This window comes from Cyprinus carpio, chromosome B17, assembly GCF_018340385.1.
Source record: "Cyprinus carpio isolate SPL01 chromosome B17, ASM1834038v1, whole genome shotgun sequence".
Classification (NCBI taxonomy): domain Eukaryota; kingdom Metazoa; phylum Chordata; class Actinopteri; order Cypriniformes; family Cyprinidae; genus Cyprinus; species Cyprinus carpio.
The window spans coordinates 23,168,066-23,183,371 of record NC_056613.1 but is presented as its reverse complement, the minus strand read 5'-3'; the positions used below and the strand labels follow the sequence as shown (position 1 = coordinate 23,183,371).

General features: G+C 36.3%; 1 pseudogene; it reads right to left on the bottom strand.

Moving 5' to 3' along the window:
- The window catches only part of LOC122140135, a 95,547-nt pseudogene that overhangs the window by 54,656 nt on the left and 25,585 nt on the right, over nucleotides 1-15,306 (bottom strand).

The following is a 15,306-nucleotide window of genomic DNA, read 5'->3' as shown; positions in this document are numbered from 1 at the left end:
ATATATTATTACAATTTAAAAATTTATTATACTTTAAATTATCAGGTTTATTTCTGTGATGCAAAGCTGAATTTTTTAGGAATCATTATCACATGATCCTTTATAAATCATTCTAAATATGATGATTCATTTATCAAAAAGTGTTGGAAAACAGTTCTGCTGCTTAATATTTTTTTCAGAACATGTGATACTTTTTTAGGATACTTGATGACTAAAAAGTTAAAAACACACAAAAAAAGAAGCTATGTTTTTAAAATATAAATATTTTGTAATAACAATATACACTACTGGTCAGTAATTTGGGGTCAGTAATTTTTTTTTCAGTTATCTTTTTTTAAATAAAATCAATGACTTTTTATTCAGCAAGGATGTGTTAAATTGATTAAAAAGTGATAGTAAAGAAATATATTATTAGAATTTTTTTTATTTATTTTTTAATAAATGCAGTTCTTTTTAACCTTTTATTGATCAAATATATTAGACAGCAGAACTGTTTCCAACCACTCATAATAAATCAGAATATTAGAATGATTCTAAAATGATCATGTGATAGACTGGATGTTTACATGTGACACTGAAGGCATGGAGTAATGATGCTGAAAATTCAGCTGTTGCATCACAGGAATAAAATTATTTTTTTAAAGTATATTCAAATAGAAAACTATTATTTTAAGTTTGTAATAATATTCACATATTATGTTTTTTCTTTTTTTTCTTTTTTTCTGTATTTTTGATCAAAATAAATGCAGGCTTGATGAGCGGAAGAGACTTCTTTTCAAAAAACATTAAAAATAGTAATGTTTCCAAACTTTTGGTCTGTACTATATGTGGTCTAAGCTGTCACTCAAAAAAAAAAAAATCACAATTTGTCACATTGAGCGTGCCTTGCATAAAAGCCAGCCTAAATAATTAATTACTTAATTTATTACTACATTAAAATCCATAGTAAAGCCATTAAAAAACACCATACACAAAAAACAACAACATTTAAATGAACAAATTCAACACACAAATGTTGAACATTCATAGCACAAAGATCTGTCGCCAGGACTCGAAATCCTCAGCTTTTACAAAGAATGAAGGAAATAGTCTGGATTTTGTCTCAGTGGGTGGGCTACTGTGGCAAGACACCCAAAAATGATGTCAACGGTAAATCATCGAAATTGCGGATTACACAGACACACTGCCATGGCCAAAAAACGAACAAGATAAAATACTGCAAGCGATCAACAGCCGTCATTTGTACGGAGATCAATCATTATACTGAGCGTGCTCGAGCTTTTGGAGTGGGACAGCCTTTTGTGTAAAGCATAAACAAAAACTCTGCCTTGAGCAATCATTATTTTCATGAGCGCTGCAGAGGTGTTCTCCAGCCAAACTGTGACAGTTCAATGACTCAATGCAAGCGTCTAATGTTCTGTGCGACAGTTCCTCCGTGTAAGTCATCTTATGTTAATGAACAGTGCCTGCGGGTAACGCTTTCACACTGTGCTTCTGATGCAGGGCAGTTCATTGCTTTTCAGACACAATCACATTTGATCATCACACAGTCTTGCAGGTCTGCAGGGCTGGAAGAATGTGATGCTTAACCACCAGCAGGCAACAACAACACCCTACTAGTGCTTTGTGAGCAAGATGGATCTTATGAACCCTATGAAACACTAGAGATGTAACGATATTTTATTTGTCGTTTTGAGACGGCAGGTCTACTGGGCAAAAAGTGTAGTTTTCAAAATTACCATTTGTTTTGGGCCATTATGCTTTGGCACAATAAAAAACCGAAAGCACAATATGTTTAATTTCTTCATCAGTCCTGTTTCAAAGAAGCGAAGCGCACACGTTCGTTCAGACGATCAGCTCGTGATCCAGTGTTTACCGCGCCTCAGAACGGCTCGGTTCACAACTCAATGAATGCAGTCAACTCGTTTAATTCCGTATTTCACGAGTACGCTGTGAGTTCACGTTCTGGTTTGTGAACGCAGCAGACACCAGTCGTGCTTTATTTTCTCTGCAGATGATTACAGCGTTTCACTAGATTTGTAGTGAGATGTTTTTTGTAAACCTGTTTTTCACTGAAGCTGGAGTTTTCTTCAAAAGAAAAGCTTAAAGTGCAGGTATGAACCGCTACAGCTAGCGTTTAAATGAGTCCAAATTCTAAATATCTCTTCCAAGGGTAGAAATTAGAAAAAAGAAGTATTGACATTTCCCTTCTGTAGTGTAAATATGCCCTATTAAAATATTAATTTCATTTATTTTACAGTGTTTTACAATATATGGCTATTACTGTCATTGTTGTCTTATTAGTATTATTCTATTCTAATTGGTTTTGGCTTCCTAAAACACCAGTGTGAATGTGATTTAGATTCAGACAGTAGATCATAAATAAAAAGAGGGTTGAGTCCCCTTTAAAGTTCAGGTACAAGTACTTTTTTCCTGACTTAAGTTGTCTTAGTTAAGAAACATGTGTTGAAGCTCTTAATTTTGAACTCTCAAATTGCATTGTTTAACTTTATAATGTTATATTTTCATTTGTCTTTTTTTCTTTTTAAATATCCCATTAATATCGTATTTTTGATATTTTTATATCGTTATGATAATTATGATTTTATTTTTCTCCCTTTTCTTTCCGTTTTAATTTTTTTAGATTCTGTGTTTTCTGACGTAATACAATTATTTTTTTAAATGGTGGTAATCATGAATGCATAAAACTTTAACGATTTAATTAAGCTTTTAAAATGTAATCAAATGAAATTTGAACAATTCTTTTCATTTTTGGCATAGTGCTGCACAAAAGAGGTCTATGGTTTAAATTAAAACACATGGGATAAAAAAGTATTATTATTGTCATTATTACAACAGTAACATATTTATGTCATAATTTCATAATGAATGCTTGAGATGTTTGCCCCATTCCATGAGCTTTATTAATTAACCAAGCTTTTGGCTGGTTGTTGTGCAGAGCTTTGAGTTTCTGTGTATTTGATGTTCATTTTCTCAAAAGAAATGGTGAAAAATGCTGGTGAAGTGACTCGAGAGCAGCTCTGGAGTTCATGAGTTTATACAGTGATCCTCAGTATCAAGCAGAACATGCAGACCTTATATTTCAACAGTAGTCTTCTTGCACTTGAATATTCACAGCTACTAGTCCATACTGTCATTGCGTTAAGTGTACAGCCCCACTTTGTATTTATTCATCCAAATTTTGCCAAATTTTGTGATTTCGTCTGCGTTTTCCACAAACCCTCATGTATGGCAGGAAAGCACAACATCTCCTTCTTTTCTTAACCGGTCATTACTGCAGACCAAACAAATGTGACCCACATGACAAAAGCCACGGCACACAGTAACCTGCAGTTATGGCGTCCTGTGGTTTGAAAATATGACCGTTCATTCACATTCACAAACATGAGACTGAGGTGAAAGTGGTTAAGGACTGGTCAGGGTTACGACTGAGACTCTGAGCCTGCGGGAAAAGGAAACTTACCCACAAGAGAAAACATATCGGAGATCATGCTGGCCTTTATCTTTAAATCCAGAGGAGCATCGCTAGAAATACAAAAAGACAAAAAAGCATTAGTGCACTGTTATATTAACCTTGTGGGCTCTTCAGAATTATAAGCCTTTAAAAGAAACACAATACAGTGTGCACTGTAACATGATTATTTTCTTTCTTCCATGAAACACAAAATGGGCAGAATGTCCACCTATGTCCTCATTTCCACCTAATTAAAGGTGATTTATACTGTCAAGCCATCATAACAACTTCACTAATGCACTACATTTCAAGTCATTCAAATAATACAAGAGCACCTTGAAGTTTTCATTACAATACAACCTAAATCCTATACAGTGCCTACAAAAATGCATCTCTTGTGAAAAGGCTAGTTCACCCACAAATTAAAACTCTGATTCTCTGAAAAATGTTTTGTCCACACAATGGAAATCAATGGGGTCAAAGGATCTACACAACTAGATGATACACCTCTGCCAAAAGCACTAAATGACACTTCCACTTGATAGTGAACACAAATGTGAAGATATTTCAACTTCTCCATTCTTGAACCCAAACCAGTGCAGTCTGTGCTGTTTTTAGAAGTACCACACAAATGTTTATGAGCATGTTGACAAGTACACTTAATGGCAGGCTTGAGGTTGACTCAAGTACTCATTAAGAACTTCCCTCTAATTGGAGAAATTACTCATAAGAAGTGTGAATTGTCCATTTTTGAGACTATTGTTTGTCTTGTATTAAAAAACATTTGGGGAGTAAATAGTTTTTTTAATAGAAAGCATTTATTTTTATTTCTGAACGTTATATCTGAGCTAGAATAGAGGGTATGTGTTTTTTAATTCTTTTATCATCTTGTTGAACTTCTTGTTGGGTCATTGGCTAACAAGAGCTCCAGTTCATCACTTTTGCAGCTTCTGATTTTGATGCTGAGCAACTTGACAAGTTGGATGCTGTTCTTCATCTTATATAACATGGGCTCCCACTATTTAGGATGTTCATTAGTAGTTTGTCAGTTGTGAGACAGAGCTGCCTGGAAAAACTCTTCACTTAATGGGCTTTTACCAGCCTTTATGCAACTATTTGGCATGGAAACGCAGGTTGTTTTCCAATGCTTCACCTTCCAAGAAGCCCATGATGACTGTGTCTGTTCGGTATGTTCAAATGCTGTCAAATGCTTTTAGTTGATGTATGCCATACTGAGCGTTCCTCTTCTTCTTCTTCATGTTCTTTTGTTTCTTAAGATGATTGCCTTGTCCATGAGGTTTGTCCAAAACATCTTAAGGCTTAAAAGTAGCTCATGGAAATCTTAAAAATTATGGGCGTCCATCCTAAGTTTAGGACTCCTATATTTTTACTCTACTTCACAAAGCGTTTTAGCGCTAGAACTAGCTCCTAAATCTGTGAAACGTTAGGAGCAGTGAAGAGGACTTTCTTGGTTTTGGAGGATATCCTAATTACAAATTTTCTTTTGATTGTATCCTTGCTTTCATTAACCAGTTGGGCAAGATGTTACAGATTCAGAGTAACAGAGTCCAGTTTTACATTTGAATGTCTTACTATCATCCATGATGATTCTATTCTGTTAATTAAAGGCTGTTTATGTGCTTATCCACTGATTGTTTATGAGAAGCAGACATGTAGGAGGCTCACAATTAGCTAAACATATACTTGTTTAATTAGTGACACTTAGCCTGAATTTTAAAATCTTTTTTTTTTTTTGAATGTGGCAAAATGTATATTTTTAAATCTTTATTTGAATGTCAACATAATATCACTCTCTACAATATTTCTATGAATAAATCTCTGACAGAGACCCCTCCCCTATCAGCCAATCACTGTGTGCATAGTTAGTTAGCATGCTGACATCATTTTAAAGGGATAGTTCACCCAAAAATGAAAATTATGTCATTAATTACTTACCCTCATGTCGTTCTAAACCCGTAAGACCTTCATTCATCTTTGGAACACAAATTAAGATATTTTTTGATGAATTCTGAGAGTTTTTTGACCCTCCCATAGACAGCAATGTAATTGCTATGATTAAGGTCCAGAAACGTAGTAAGGAAATCTGTAAAAATAATCCATGTGACTGATCAGGGGTTGACTCTCACATACAGCATCTCCACGTTGAACAGAACAGTCTCCATATGTTGTTTTCACGTATGTGATACCCTTCAAAAATAGGGCACTAGGGTGACACGGAGGAGACAAATTGTTGAATAAAGTCGTTGTTTTTGTTTCCTTTGTGTACAAAAAGTATTCTCGTAGCTTCGGAAAATTACGGTTGATTGTTGTTACGGTTGAACCACTGATGTCTCCTTGCTACGTTTCTGGACCTTGATGTAATTACCACTGCTTTCTACGGAGGGTCAGAGAGCTCTCAGAATTCATAAAAAAAATTCTTAATTTGGATTGTGTCTGAAGATGAACGAAGGTCTACGGGTTTGGAACAACATGAAGGGGAGTTAATTAATGACAGAATTTTTTTATTTTTGGGTGAACTATCCCTTTAATTCTTCTCTCTATTCCTTAGTAAAAGTTTGTCTCAGCAGCTTTGTGAAAAGGTTTTAAGAGAAAACTCTAGCTTAAAAACATTTACTGCTATTAAGGAGAACTCTAAGTGGTGAGATGAAATGTTTTGTGAATAACAGGCCTGAGGTAAAAACCCATATCTGTTTAATTTGCAAATATCTGATAAAGTAGATAATTTGATATCTGATAGTAGATCTTTTGTATGTAATTCCTGCCTAAACCAGTCTGGTAACACACTCAAATCACTGGTTGCCTCTCTTAAAGCGCTTGCAAGATCTTGATGCAGTGCATCAAAGCTTGAGTTCATGGTTGTTTATGTAGCAATTTTCAGGCCTGATGTAAAACTCCATATCAACTACTTGCATTCTGCCATTAGTGATTATATATTTTGTGAAATTGCACATTTGATTGCATTTCTACTCTGTATTTGCCCAAAACTCTGATGTAAAACTCCATGGAACTTAAAGTATGCAAACGCAGTGATTCAAATACACATTTTTCAGTATTAAGGGACAGGCATAACACAAACACCCAAAACCTGGGCTAAAAAGTCGTTATTTTACAGTCCAGCAAAAATCAAAAAAAACGCCGCAAAAAAAATCAATGGACAGAATGTGTGCTGCATCACCTCACCAGTGCCACATGAAGGAGAGGAGGTTCACTTCCAAGAGCCAACGGTTGGAGGTTTAGAGTCAATGAGAACATCGAAACCGTACATGATGTTATGCGAATTGAGACACACACACACACACCAGAAGTGAGACGGGTGAATGTGGGAGGACACACAAAACACAGATGCCAGCCACTACTGAGGGCCAGTCTGTGAATGTAAATGAAAAAATGTCCAGTTAGTACAGCAGTAATGGAAGAAGAAATAAGCCGCAAAAACACACAACTCAACTCAAATACAGAAGTAAATCTCTATATCCTTCATTGCTGTGTCTCTAATCAGAACCTGGCATGGCTGACCAGATATTACAGGTATCCAAGTAATGGAACATTGTGATCTTAACCTCATGAACATATACATGATTGTGCCACTGCATTAGCACTTGAAGCCTAGTTGGTCACTACGGTGATTGTGAACTGTATATAATTGGTTGTGACTTCTGCAAATAACTGAGCTCTGTAAACTATGAAAACACTCAGATTTGAAGCGATTTTTTACAGCCATATTTTTTAACGACATTTCAAATCACTATACGCACCAATTTCGAGTATGGGTTAAGATGATTGAGTTTTGTAATGGGTTTAAGTTTAACTTTATATGATTCTGAGAGACACATCTGTTTTATGAATTATTAAAAAGGACATTTCTACCTCAATTTATTAGCTCTGTTCTGAAACTTAGTGGGAGTGTTCCTTTTACAGTCTACATAAGCATCCTTAACTTACATGCGTATTAGGTTACTAAGGTTACCCAACATAAGGGACTGATTATAACACCACACATAATGCTCTCAAATGCACTGGTTTGACATATAATTGTTTTCAATACGAAAAAATATAAAATACATAGCACAAACAAAAAAGATAGAAAAAAATTTAATTTAACTAGACTGTTTTCATCAACACGTTTTTTTTACTGAATAGAATTTAAGTATACTTGTAATAAACATTGCTCCCAAACTGACATACTTTTTTACTATGACCAAAAGACTGTGGTAGGGCTTGCGTGATATATTTGCATTTGCTCTGAGAAAAAAGTGGTTATTGCAACAATGAAGCGAATTCTTAAAGAAGAAGAAAACAATCACATTAAATCTGTGGCAGGTTTATTTGTTTGCATTTACACTCCCACTTATGCACAGATCTATTCTCACATACAGAATCCATTTGTTTTTTCTTTTTAATCCCATCCATTGGCATGCATGCTCATCACTTTCAAATCACGTATTTTCGGATTCAAACCTGCATTTAAGGTGTGGTTGTCAATTCAAAAATATTGCAGTCTGCAGCATAACACTCTCAGAAAAAAGGGTTACAAAAGCGGGTCAATGGGACAGTGCTTTTTCACTTGCCAAAAAACACCTGTTATCAATGAAGCTGTCTTTACTGTGCAATCACTCAGTGGTTACACTTTGTTGGTTATAATGAAATGGATTCACCACACACACATAAACCAACATTGTTGACACTGGTTTGCATGTTGTAAATAGAAAAAACGTTTGATAATATACAGAGCGCGCTCACATTAAAAACACTGGAGACGTTTGAAAGCAACGCCTACCAGCTGGCATGAAATGAAAAAGGGGAGGTGGAAAGTGAAATTGGCTTACTGTCTTTATGAGTAATACATCACCATCATATACAAAGTTTTCTCTTATTTTATATCGTCACACATATACACATATTCGTACAAACTATATCGCTAATAATCAGTGTATTGCCAACTTCCTGCCTTTGGAAGAGCCTTCTATTTAGGAACATGCTTTAAATCTTGCCTATGTAGGCAGTTCACTGTGTTTAAAAGAGAGCCTATATGTGGCTCTAAATGCTCTCTGGTTTAAAGCGGGTCTTTATCATGCGGTTTCTTGTGGCCCATTCTACACTCACCTCACCACCTTCAAACCACAACAGAGAGGAGAGTGTCTGAAATGTTTTGCTGTGTGCTCTTGAGTAAAAAGAGCTGTTTTAGAGAGCGAGGCCGTGCTGCGCTGACATCAGAACTATAAGCCCGTGTCCACCTTTATACTAAACTTCACAGCATCACTGATCTGGTTCCAAAAGAGGGGTCAACAACTGATCCTACAAGCAGGGACTCTAGTCTTTAAAGGATTTAAAACTCTAACTGTAGTGCTCTGCTGAATGTTGAGCTGTGTTCTTTCCAAACATCTTAACTGTGACATTACTTCTATCTCTAACAACAACTATTTCCAGACAACCACTGATTCATAAGCATTTGCTTTATTAATGTTTTTTCCCCTTCATAACCATATGCCCAGTTCCAGTTCTCACTGATCCTGTGTAATTATTTTAAGACAGATCCCCAGACCACCATGTGTCACGTACTGTATGAGTATTTTGTAAACTGTTATGCATGCAATCCATTTATTTGTAAACAGGTAGAATTTGCAACTAAAGAGCATCTGGACTTGGTTATCCAATCACTTACAAGGTCACTTATTCACTCATTCATCAGCTGGCTGGATTCAGAATAACCACATCCAGATAATCTAGAATAAGTTTTGACCTGCTTCTACATTAAAATGTGAAAATGAGCTGATTCATAGGCACAAACACTGTCAGACAAGCCTGGGTCAAAGTTGGCTTCAAGCTTTCTGTGGATATATTTCTCATGTATGCGAGGCAAGTATCCTCTGCACAGTTTCTCCTCATTTTTTTCAGAGATGGCAGAAAGCGCGTCCTGGTTTGTTTTTTTTTGTTTTTTTATTTTATTTTACAAAAGCACAATGTTTTGTTGATATTGTGAGTGTACACAAATAAAAGAAGGACCCTTTAAAGTTTTGAATGATGTGTACTAACTTCTAGTTTTATATAGGGTTAAAAAGTGCCAGTAATGGCAATGATGCCACATAAAGGGTTACTCCACCCCAAACTGGGAAAATTTGGTCATTAATCTCTTACCCCCATGTCATTCCAAACCGTAAAAGCTTTGTTCATCTTCGGAACACAATTTAGATATTTTGGATGAAAACAGGGAGGCTTGAGACTGTCCCATAGACTGCCATCAGTGATTCAACCGTTACGGTACTACTACTTACTAATACTGCAATGATAAGCCATATATGAGATTGATGAATGATGGGTGAACATTTGAATTACCTCAAGGACAGCAGTAATAATTAGGGCCTATGATTTCCGTGATGAGCAGAAAACGTGGGCGGAATCACAAAATCCAGTCATAAAAACGGAATTTACTGTATAACATGGAATGTCACGTAATTTTTCAACGTTTGGACTAATGGACTTGTATCTGTAAATATTAAGCCACAAAATTACTATTTAAATATGAATCCTGCATGTTCTGTGCGTCTCTATTTTGATAAATGGTGCAGATGCATGGATTTGTTTACTACACACATACTGAACCGCGCGTGCCGCTCGCAGTGATTTCAGCGTCTGGCGTCTCACTAAATGACTAAATAAAATCACTAAATGAAATACATGAACATGCCTAGAAATGCTCTGAGAGGTACTCATGAGGCAGTTACCATTTTATTTGAGTAAAAAATAACAGATAGCATCATTCATATACACGAGAACATTTAAAGGTAATTACAGCGGCAATCACGTCAAAATAAAAAGTTTGGTTTAACTTGAAGACTTTGTGCCAGAAATACTTTACTATGTTCAGGTAGAATTTATGTAATCAGTATTAATACTATTTACTACACACTTATAAAATTACCTCACAACTTTATTTTTTAAGGAATAATTAAACAAGATCTTTCATGTTTAATTAATAGTAAATCCCCTTTTGTTTGCCCAAAAAATAAACAAGTTTAATTCATGATTAAACGATAAAGTAACGTACGTGTTGACCTTCATTTGCAGAGAACACAGAATGTTTTACAGAAAAAAAAAAATCATGCGGTTATTATGAATAATAAATATAAAAGGGGTTTTTATGCATTCAAAACAATAGCAATGCTTAAAACAAACCCAGAATTTGGTTAACAGAAAGACCTAAAATAAAACACTAGAACTTTCATAGGGCCCTAAACTAGAGGTTACATGGAGGACTTCGAGCCACGGGATACGTACGGGTTCGGGGCTATATTTTTAAATGGCCAAGGAGTTGGATTACACATTTCAACTGGCAAGAGAGGAATAACATGGATGGAACGTTCTTGGTGAGGAGGGGGGAAATTTGTGTTGCATCACAGTCAGGTACAACGGAAGAAGGCTTCTACATTATGTAAGACAAAAGTTTACTTTTCTCAACGTGTTTATCGACCTGTTAATAGCAATTTGCTGTGGAATATGTGCTGATTTGGGTCCGGTCAGGTATGGTCTCCCGGCCAGGTTTGGGTCACAGCTTTTTTTCAAATAATTGACCGGTCCGCGGGGGTTTTCGGTCAGGTAGTTAATTTGACATTTCTCAGTTGCACGGACCAGGGTCAAACTTTCAAAATAATGATCGCCTGTTAAATATTAAGCCACAAAATTACTATTTAAATAGAATCCTGCATGTTTCCGGTGCGTCTCTATTTTGAAAATGGTGCAGATGCATGATTTGTTTTACTAACCAACACATACTGAACCGCTCGTGACGCTCCGGGGGCAGTGATTTTCAGCGTCTGCGTCTCACACTAAATCCTAAATAAAAATCACTAAATGAATACTGAATGCCTAGAACTTGCTGCTGAGATACTTCATGATCAGTTTAACCATTTTTTTGAGTAAAAATAACAGCTAGCCATCATATCCATACCGCAGAAATTAAAGGTATTCACGCGGCAATAGCCGTCACATTAACATGTTTGGTTTAAAAAACCTTGAAGACTTGGTGCCAGAAATACTTTACTATTGTTCAGTATAATTTATTTAATATATTAATACTATTTACTAACTACTAACTAAAATTACTTAAACAACGTTTTTTTTGGGTTCTTTTAAATCCCCTTTGTTGCCCCCAAAAAATAAAAGTTTTTCATTTTCATTATAAAAGAGAAATTACCGTGTGTGCCTTTCATTTGAATGACCACGATGTTACAGAAAAAAAAATCCTGAGGTATTAATGATAATAAATAAAAGTGGTTTTTATGCAACTCAACAATTAGACATGCTTAAACAGTAAAACTAAATAAAAATAAAAATAGAACTTTCATAGGGCCCTAAACTAGAGGTCTACATGGAGGACGCCGAGCCCCGGGATCCGTATGGTCGGTGGCTATAGTTTAAATGCCATGAGTGGATTACACATTTCAATTGGCGAAGAGAGGATAAACATGGATGGAACTTTCCTTGGGCAGGAGGATTGTGTGCATCACCATTCAGGTACAAACGGAGAGAAAGCTTCTTACATTAGGTAAGACAAAAAGTTTAATTTTCTCACAACTTGTTTATAGACCTTGTTAATAGCAATTTGCTGTGGAATATGTGCTGATTGGGTCTGTGTCTTCCCGGCCAGGTTTGGGTCCAGCTTTTTTTTCAAATAATTGATGGTCCGCGTCGGTTGCTGCAGTCGGTTAGTTTATTTTTGACCTTTTCTCAGTTTTGCACGGGAACCCCGGGGGTCCAACTTTCAAAAATATAATAACGGGTCTGGGTCGGATTCATTGAAGCACATTTACGGCGGTCTCTTCGGGTTCGGGGTAGAAAATTTTTGGACCCGCGTAAGGACCTCGTACCCTAACACATGTAATTTGGTTAAACTTTTAATATAAAAAGTAATGTCGAAATTGTACTAAGTTCCCTTTTTAATAAATTAATGTCGAATTGTACAAGTTTCATCATTTGAATTCATCAGACGTGCTTTTGATCAATAAAATTTAATTTAACCATTAAAAAAGTCCAGAAAATTTTTAATAAATTAATGTCGAATTGAATACACTGAAAACAAAAAAAAACAAAAAAAAAAACAAAAAGATTCCTAGGGCACCTAAATAAAAATTCGGTCCCTCAAAACATCACAAACATTTTTTTTTTCATGCTACTAACCAACCGAATAAAATGACATTTAGTTTGGATATATAAAAGGGGCAGTCCCCTAACTGCAACATTCATAATCTTAATTTAGAGTTTATTAATTGCGCAAAGGCATTTTGTTGCCCCTTGAATTGTATCTTGGAATTTTGACAAGGCGTATGTTCACTTTGTTGGCATTTTGACATTTTGCTCTATAAGCACTCAGTTAACACGTGTTGCCCCTGCCTATGAGGCCTGGCTAATAAATCCAGCAAACTGTCTGTGTGGAGGCCGCCCAGCAGAAGTGCTTGTACTGAAGCTTCAGATGAGTACACATCTCTTTTTAAATCAGCCCTAAACACACACAAACATGAGCAATTGGAAAGACAGGGCGAGCGGCCCATACTAACAATTACTCAAGGATGCTGTGCAAAAAAAAAAAAAGCACCCCATTTTGCTTTCTCGTGAACACACATAAAAACAACAAACAGCATGCTCGCCATACGATTTTTTTTTAACACCGCGCTTCACACAGCGAGCAGCCAACAAGCCCAGTGCAACACATTTTCCCCCAATTAGGATCAGACACCGGATCCTGCCCACCCACCTCACAGCCCTCTCACAGACCGCCCCGCTCTCTCGTTGTGGCTCATTTTAATGTGTGCGGGAGGGCCTTTATTAGCACCAACATCAAACCGCAAAATATTCACTGTGAGCAGAAAAATAAGCACCAACAAGGGACAGATCAACAAAGCAGGGCGTTATTATTGAGCCTTTGGGCTCTGGGAACTGAAAAACAAGCCCAAACCAAACTCACCCCACAAAACAGCAAATTTACCAAGGCCGTAAACAAGTATCATCTCACTGGGGTGTCTCCTGCGTCTGCTGTGGTCACTTGAACAGTGTGTTGCATCACTGCAGAAATGAATCGTATTCTGTGGGTGGTTTTGGGTGTCTTTTCAACATAAACAATATAACAGAGGTGGAGCGGCTCGCATGAACTCACTGATTGAAAATATAACGGCACTCCTAAAGCTCAAGTTAGGGACAAGTCACACAATATCACAATTCACACATGATCACACACGTCACTTCAACCATGGAAACTGGGAGATTTTCACCATATTTTTATCTCGGTTCATTTTCCAATATTAAAGGGAAAAAATGAAAAGCACACTGCAAATCCCATATATGCTGTCTTTTTGCACAAAAAAATGAATTTTAAGGATCGCAGCAGCTCTTCGTTTCCATGTGACGAGAGTTCATAGTGATTCCTTAAAAATATATATAATAATATCATAAAAGCAATGCATGTGACTTGGTGGATTTTTCTCTTCTTTTGAGCTTGTACAGGATACGTAATATAGGATTGACTTATGCATGAAGAATATGTGGGATCCTGCTGCGTTTTGACCGGAAAAAAACGCCGGGGTGGAAACAACAAACTATGGCTGTTTTCCAAGCCCCCCTTCACAATAATTGCGGGCCTACTTAGGCAGCTCACTAGGTTTTTGGATCAAGTCTTAGAAAAAAAATATTCTTGGTCCATTTACGGATCATTTGCAATGCAAAAAAAAAAAAAAAACTTTTCAGAGTGGTTTCTGCGGTCACATGTAGCAATTCAGGATGTGTACAATTCAGGTCCTCAAAATTCAGGTAAAAACAAGCAGAATAATGGTTTCTGAATTAAACCAGAGTTCCAAAACGAACCAAAAACTACAGGAAACTGAATCTATTTTCTAGATGTCCACTTCTGCTAATGGTTCTTGACCATTCGTATTGGTTGTGTTAATGCAGGGGAAGCAGAGACCCATCTTTATATTTAGACACTGCTGTAGTATCAAACCACATGCAGACCGACCATGTTTTTCTTCTAGCATGTAAACACACACTGTGTTTATTAAAAAGCACTGCACTTTTGAGGCCTCCACGGGAACACACACAAATCTATGCAGCTCTACAAAAGGAATGTCGCCCCTAGTGTGAAACCGCTGCTTCACGAGCTCTGCTGGTCTAAACTCTGAAATGATGTGACCAATAGCATAGCTGGCAAAGCAATGCCCATGCTGTTTACATCACTCACTGCAGAGAGTGACGATTGAACAGAAGAGACAGCAAACTTCCTTCACACAGCGGCCAAGCTGCATAAACAAACATCTAAACATTTCAAATCAAAACATTTCTTCATACAAAAAAATATAAATTATACCATACAAACTCGAGTATTGGAGGTCTTTGCTCAACAGTTAGCACATGTGTTGCCTTGGAAAAGAAAATAAATTGTGATTGTCGGGAGTCTTTCATCAGACTGGATTTTGGTTTATATATTAGGTCTATATGACACACAACATAAATATCTAATTCATGCAATCTCCCTTGAAGGTGCATCAAAAAGGGGTGTGAATATCTTCACTCCCTCCCGAACTGCATTCAAACGGATGCAAAAGGATAACCAATATCAACTTACAACATGATCCTCAATGCATCTTGTCCACACAAGTGTTTTTTAAAACACATTCATTAAACCAATCCAACAATTTAAAATAAAATAAATATGTTAAAATTAGCAATAAACAAACAATAACTATAATGTAGTCCAATGTAATTAAATTCAAAACAGAGTGAAATGTAGTGCAATATAGAGGAAGAATTGAATACATGCATTACAA